Below are 7,474 nucleotides of genomic sequence, written 5' to 3'. Positions count from 1 at the left end.
GTTTATTGCAGCACTATTCACAATAGCAAAGACTTGGAACCAACCCAAATGTCCATCAATGACAGACTGGATTAAGAAAACGTGGCACATATACACCATGGAATACTATGCAGCCATAAAAAAGGATAAGTTTCTGTCCTTCGTAGGGACATGGGTACAGCTGGAAACCATCATTCTCAGCAAAATATCGCAAGAACAGAAAAGCAAACACAGCATGTTCTCACTCATAGGTGGGAATTGAACAATGAGAGCACTTGGACACAGTAAGGGGAACATCACACACCGGGGCCTGTTGTGGGGTGGCGGAAGGGGGGAGGGATAGCATTAGGAGATATACCTAATGTAAATGACGAGTTAATGGGTGCAGCACACCAACATGGCACATGTATACATATGTAACAAACCTGCATGTTGTGCACATGTACCCTAGAACATAAAATATATAAAAAAAAAAAGTCATTGGTACTCACAACATATTGTACACCACTCTTAGAGTCCAAGAGCAGATGGATCATCATTGTGAAGTCCTGACATTCTTCCAAGGATGTACATTATTGAAATTGATGCAGGATTTTTCTGAGCCCCTTTGCTGGACTCATGGCAGGGGTGCCCCTCTACCCCTCCCCTGGTACTCAAACCTCTGTGAGAGGGAGCACGTGAGTGAATGAGTGCAGGATTCAACTGACTCTCTGGGTGCTGACACAGGAACAAGCTCCATGCAGGACTCGTGGCCAGACCAGGTGTGTCGCCTCAAGGGGAACATGGCAGCACCCAGGTGAGGGTGCCCACGACCCCAAAGCCTCAGAAGGGGTGTTACAGTGTCCCCATACTTCTGCTATCTGCAGTTAGTTGTGTGTTAGCAGCTCAGCTGGCCCCTTGCTTCATCATGTGGGGCAGCTGCCCTCCTCTGGTGAGGGCAAAGGGCCAGTGTGACAGCCTGTCTCAGTACCCTCACTCGGTGGGTCCTGCACTCCTTTCCAGCATCCAAGAAGAAAGACAGCACATGGACAGTTGAAGAATGATGAAGGTGGAGAATTTTATTGAGCGATGAAAAAGGCTCTCAGCAGAGAGGGGAGCTGGAGCAGGTTCGGGAACGCAGACCAACCTCCTTGAAATCAGGTTGTCTCTTCCTAAGTCAGGCCATCCCTGCTTATACCAACTGAGTCTGTGGTCTTTATAGGCACAGGATGGAGAGTGCATGCTGATTGATTTGTGAGTATGCAAAAGGTTAAAGTGAAAACAGCACTTAAAGGTGGGCATGACAGTGTACAGAATTTGGAAAGGGTAGGTATATGCAAAATAGGTGAAAGGTGGGGATCAATCAAAGAAAAGCACTCCAAATAGGACAAAAAGTTATCAATCGGTCTGGGAATTTAACCTGTAGCTTGGCTTTCAGGCTTTTAACTGTCTTAGTCTTAGAGGTGGGGTTTCATCGGGTACCCGCCCCTATCTGCCTAGACATTTGGCTGCCTCCTGTCACTATCAAAATGATTTTAGATACCCACTCAGAAGTTACAGAACTTCAAAAATAGTATGCCATAATTTAGTACCCATGGACCAATCCATTGACAGTTACCTGCCAATTGGTATCAACAATGTAATTAAAAGAAAGTACCTTAAATATGGCTGTCCACTGAGCATTGAAGAGACATTATAATCATAATATCCTGGGGTGGGGGGTGGAATACACTCATAGGAAAAAAACATGAGCTGGATTTAGCATTTTCTTCAAAAATCCTCAAAACTGATTGCAGATGAGGACTCTGTGCTAAAAAAAAAAAAAAAACTCAATACCCTTTTTTTCCCCCCCGAGATGGAGTCTCGCTCTGTCATACAGCCTGGCGTACAATGGCACGATCTTGGCTCACTGAAACCTCTGCCTCCCAGGTTTAAGCAATTCTCCTGCTGCAGCCTCCCAAGCAGCTGGGATTACAGATGCCCACCACCATGCCCAGCTAACTTTTGTATATGGGCATCACTATGTTGGCCAGGCTGGTCTCAAACTCCTGACCTCAGGTGATCCACTCTCCTCGGCCTCCCAAAGTGCTGGGATTACAGGCGTGAGCCACTGTGCCCAGCCTCAATAGACTTTTAAAGCAAATGTTTGCACAAAATTACTAGGGAGAATAAGAGGCCTAGTGTTTTCTAAGAAAAACAAATTTAACGTCACAAATTGTCATAGGGTAATTGTTACCTACATATCTTTCCTGAGCAACATCCTCTTTTATGCTAGTTCTGTCCACTTTTGCACAAATAGTCAAATTGCTTTTTTCTTTTTAAAACTAGTTTCATCCTAAACTAAATTCATAATACAAGTGACAAAATAAATTAGTCATATAGGCCCCAAAATGTTACTACAAGAATGTACAACTTATTTGGAGTCCTCAATATGATTACAAGGCTTAATGGTTTACAAAATGAAACAATGAGTCTCCTTGGAAAATCAGCACATAATTGGGAGCATTACCCCTTTTGAAAAGGGATAATTAAAATACCTCTATATAGATACAAAGAGGTAGAAGGGAGACTTCTAGAACTTTTAGAACTCTGAAGACAACACACTTTCCTGTCTAGTACAAAGCTCTAGTACGTCTTAAACAATTTCTTGAACATTTCTAAAGCAGATTTTTTTTCCCTTCACTGTTTCTATTTATGGTATATTCCTCAAGAGCACAGCTAATAGGAAGTAGTTACTTCATTCTTCAACCAGTTCCAAAAAGAAAATGCCTATTTTGTAATGTCCATGAAAATGTTTGCAGCCCAAATCCATTCTTTCTTATCCTGTCCTGGTAAAAATACAGAATAAAAAGGTATTTGGGGTGGCCTGGAGCTAGAATATGCTACAGGAAAGTTTTTTGAGACTTAGAACAGGTATTCAATCAGAAGAGGTAGTCTGGAATCAGTAGAAGGATCTGGGTGTTGCAAGAATGTAGCCTTTACGGATATAGTAAACATTGCATTTGAACTCACCCCAACATCGTTTCAACGTTCCCTATTTCTGAATGCTTGATGACTAAGAGAAGACTGTGTTAAATCTCCAAGGCTGGTGTTCATTTGTAGAAGCCTAAACCATGTACTCTGTGATGCAGCTGCCAGAAAGAAATGCCAAAATAAGGAAGTGTGCTCTTTCTACAGGAGAAAAACATCATGTTGGGAGATGTGCAAGCAAAGGGAAAAAATCCTAGACAGCAAGCTCTGAGAACAACTAAAGGCATCTGAGAAATAGTGTCATCTAGAGAACAGAAAAATACGGCATGAAAGCAGTAGGTAGAACTGTAAGCCAATAAATATCAAGAGAGTGAATACATTGTGGGGTAGGCCCTTAAGGAAATACTATTCAGTAGGGATAATAAACAATCTATAGCCACATAAACAATATGGTGAAATATCACACACATGCAGCAGAAGTCATACAAAAAGTATTCATACATGTGATTCCTTTTAGACAAAGAACTAACTGGAGGAAAATAATTTATACTAAAGCTATTAGAACAGTAGTTACTCTTGGGAACAAGTAGCATTAGGAAAGGGACACTAGAGAATCCTCTAGAACACTGGTGACATTCTATTCCTTGAGCTGAGTGACAATTATACAAGGAGTTACATTTGTGATAGTTTATCGACCTATATATGTATGATCTGAAGACTTTTCCTAGATAAAATTATTTGAAGCAATGTTATATTGAGCATATTAGTTACATATTTTTGGCTTGTGTTACAATTACTTTCAAGATTTTGTGTTTTGTTTGGTTTTTTTTTTGCTTGTGTGGTTGTGGTGCGTCCTCCAAGCAAACATATTATTTAAAGATATAGACAAATTAATCAATATTTTATTCCTAATTTCTCAGTTTTATGTCATACGTGGAAGTTGTTTTCATCGAAGGTCATTACATATAAAATAAAAGGTTCCTATGTATTTTTCTAAGAAACTATAGAGCTTTTTCCTGTTTTGTCGTTTACACCTCTGATCCATCTGGAGGTTACTTTTGTAAGGAGTGAAGTATGTTTTATTGTCTTACTGGGATTACATTCCATATTCATTTAACATGGAAAATCCACTTTTCAAATTTAACAATTATTAGCATTTAAGATAGATTTTCTTGTCAATATACAGCTACATCATCTATTGCAGACACAGATGAGAAACAGCATGTACTGTATGATTCCATATTGCAACATCCAGTTGATTATTAGAAACATATTTTGCAACATACCTGAAATGTTAGCACAGAGTATCTCCAGGTTATAGGTTGGCAGTAGAATCCATATACTTATCTTTATTTTCCACTTTTCTCTATTTTCTAAATTATTATTATTTTTTTTTGTATAAAAACGGCATATTCTTTATTTTGCATACTTTAATTTCAGAACAAAATGAAGAAAATAAAATAAACCACAACACACAACATCCAATCCTGCTGTCAGAGTAGAGAGGGAATGGGGCTTGACACCCTTGGTTTCCTGCCTTCAACAAAAGGACAGGAGAGGAAAAACAACACTAGACATCAGCAGGGGGAGCCAGGTGGGACAGGGGCACTTGAGGCTGCAGTGGGAGCCACAGGGACACTATACAAGGGCACAAGTTTTCCAACTATGAACTTCTAACCTAATCGACTTCTTCCATGCGAGATGCATCCTCATCGCCCTCAAGAGGGGGGATCTCATCAGGAACTGCAGCACTGGGTTCCTCTGCTGCCACTTCATCTTCATCAATACCTAGACCTAGCTTGATCATGCGGTAGATGCGGTTGGAGTGGGTCTGGGGATCCTCAAGGGAAAAGCCTGAAGAGAGCAGGGCGGTTTCAAACAGCAGCACCACCAGGTCCTTAACTGCCTTATCATTCTTGTGGGCCTCAGCCATCTGCCGCAGAGTCTCCACAATGGGGTGGTCGGGGTTGATCTCCAGGTGCTTTTTGGCCATCATATAGCCCATGGTGGAGTTGTCCCGAAGTGCCTGGGCTTTCATGATCCACTCCATATTGACTGTCCAGCCATAGGTGCTGGTCACAATGCAGCAGGGTGAAGACACAAGCCTATTGGAGATTGTCACCTTCTCAACCTTCTTATCTAGGATTTCTTTCATGAGCTTGCAAAGGTTCTCAAACTTTGCCTTGCTCTCTTCCATCTTTTTCTTCTCCTCCTCATCCTCAGGCAGCTCCAGACCCTCCTTGGTAACTGAGACCAGGCTCTTCCCATCAAACTCCTTGAGCTGCTGCACACAGTACTCGTCAATGGGCTCGGTCATATATACCACCTCGAAGCCCCGTTTCCGCACTCGCTCCACAAAAGCTGAGTTGGCCACCTGCTCTTTGCTCTCACCAGTGATGTAATAGATGGACTTCTGTGTCTCCTTCACGCGAGAAACATACTCTGACGAAGATGTCATTTCATCTCCAGACTGGGAGGTGTGATAGCGCAGCAGCTCAGACAGGCGGCGGCGGTTAGTGGAGTCCTCGTGGATTCCAAGCTTGAGATTTTTAGAGAATGCCTCATAGAATTTCTTGTAATTCTCCTTGTCTTCTGCCAGCTCAGAGAAGAGCTCAAGACACTTCTTAACAATGTTTTTACGAATGACTTTCAAGATTTTGCTCTGCTGGAGCATTTCTCGGGAGATGTTCAGGGGCAGATCCTCAGAGTCAACCACACCACGAATAAAATTGAGATACTCTGGTATTAACTCATCACAGCTGTCCATGATGAACACACGACGGACATAGAGTTTGATGTTGTTCTTTTTCTTCTTGTTTTCAAAAAGGTCAAAGGGAGCCCGACGAGGAATGAATAGCAATGCCCTGAATTACAACTGACCTTCTACAGAAAAGTGCTTGACTGCCAAGTGGTCTTCCCAGTCATTGGTGAGGCTCTTGTAGAATTCTCCATACTCCTCTTGGGTGATGTCATCAGGGTTTCTGGTCCAAATAGGCTTGGTCTTGTTTAGCTCTTCCTGATCAATGTATTTCTCTTTGATCTTCTTAGTTTTCTTCTTCTTATCCTTACCACTGTCATCCTCCTCATCTGAACCCACATCTTCGATCTTGGGCTTTTCTTCATCATCTTTATCTTCCTCTTCTTTCTCACCTTTCTCTTCCTCTGCCTCATCATCACTAATTTCCTTCTCTCGCTCCTTCTCCAAATAAAGGGTGATGGGATAGCCTATGAACTGAGAGTGCTTCTTCACTACTTCTTTGACCCGCCTCTCTTCTAAGTACTCTGTCTGATCTTCTTTAAGATGGAGGATCACTTTGGTACCTCTGCCAATGGGCTCACCATGGTCAGCCTGCACAGTGAAGGAACCTCCAGCAGAAGACTCCCAAGCATACTGTTCATCATCGTTGTGCTTTGTGATCACAACCACTTTCTCTGCCACCAGGTAGGCAGAATAAAAGCCAACACCAAACTGTCCAATCATGGAGATGTCTGCACCAGCCTGAAGAGCCTCCATGAATGCTTTAGTACCAGACTTGGCAATGGTCCCCAAATTATTTATGAGATCAGTTTTGGTCATGCCAATGCCCGCGTCTACCAAAGTCAGGGTACGTTCCTGAGGGTTGGGGATGATGTCAATTTTCAGCTCTTTACCACTGTCCAACTTCGAAGGGTCTGTTAGGCTCTCATAGCGAATCTTGTCCAAGGCATCAGAAGCATTAGAGATCAACTCCCGAAGGAAAATCTCCTTGTTGGAATAGAAGATATTGATGATGAGAGACATGAGTTGGGCAATTTCTGCCTGAAAGGCAAAAGTCTCCACCTCCTCCTCTCCATGGTGCACTTCCTCAGGCATCTTGAAAAAAAACGCTTACACGTATTAGAGAACAACGTGGGCTCGGTTTCTGATAACCAGGAGGCACAAACGCTGCGCCGGAGTGACTAGAGAGCTATTTTCTAAATTATTTGTTCATGATTAAAGTACATAATCTTTTATTTTTAAAAAAGCACTTTTCTCCCCTTCCTCCAAACACAAATTGACCTCCTGTTCCTCTGATAAAAATTATGAGGTTTTGTTTTGTTTTTTTTAGTATGGCCTTTAGAAAGTATTCTTTCCTAGCTGGTCACAGAATACCTCTTCATCCACGTCGAATTTTTCACATTGACCTGAACGCCCCATGACCATCCATGTCTCTATAAGCTTCTATGCCTTTTTTTCTGAGTGCTTCTCTCTTTTTTCCTATGCGAAAATTTTCCAGAGTTTTATAAATAGTTATTTGCTTTTCTATATACTCAAAAACTGTTTGTAACTTTATTAGATCACACATTAAGTTAAATCATATAATTTTTTTTCCTATACATGACTATTTCCTCCAGTAAAGTTAATTCCTGAGGCCAGGACCTTCTATAATTTTCCTTTGTATCCCCATCACTGTTTAAGTGATGCAAATGACCAAAGTTTGTTAAATGAATGAATTACAGCAAGACACAGGTAATTTTGATCTGATATCTACAGTTTGAACCACGATGATGAGAAACAGGAGGTTAC

General features: G+C 41.7%; 2 pseudogenes across 2 annotated transcripts; both read right to left on the bottom strand.

Annotated features, from left to right (window-relative positions):
- Nucleotides 1–4,315: 4,315 nt before the first annotated feature.
- On the bottom strand, nt 4,316–6,316 carry LOC115900344 (annotated as a pseudogene). Its single transcript, XR_004059974.1, has one exon. The product of XR_004059974.1 is annotated as a heat shock protein HSP 90-beta pseudogene (transcript).
- On the bottom strand, nt 4,316–6,878 carry LOC104672183 (annotated as a pseudogene). The gene has a single exon (XR_004059975.1). The product of XR_004059975.1 is annotated as a heat shock protein HSP 90-beta pseudogene (transcript).
- Between the last annotated feature and the right edge of the window lie 596 nt (nt 6,879–7,474).

The sequence above is a fragment of the Rhinopithecus roxellana genome, chromosome 11 (assembly GCF_007565055.1).
Source record: "Rhinopithecus roxellana isolate Shanxi Qingling chromosome 11, ASM756505v1, whole genome shotgun sequence".
NCBI lineage: Eukaryota > Metazoa > Chordata > Mammalia > Primates > Cercopithecidae > Rhinopithecus > Rhinopithecus roxellana.
Note: the sequence above shows the minus strand (reverse complement) of the source record. Positions and strands in the feature narration are given on the sequence as shown.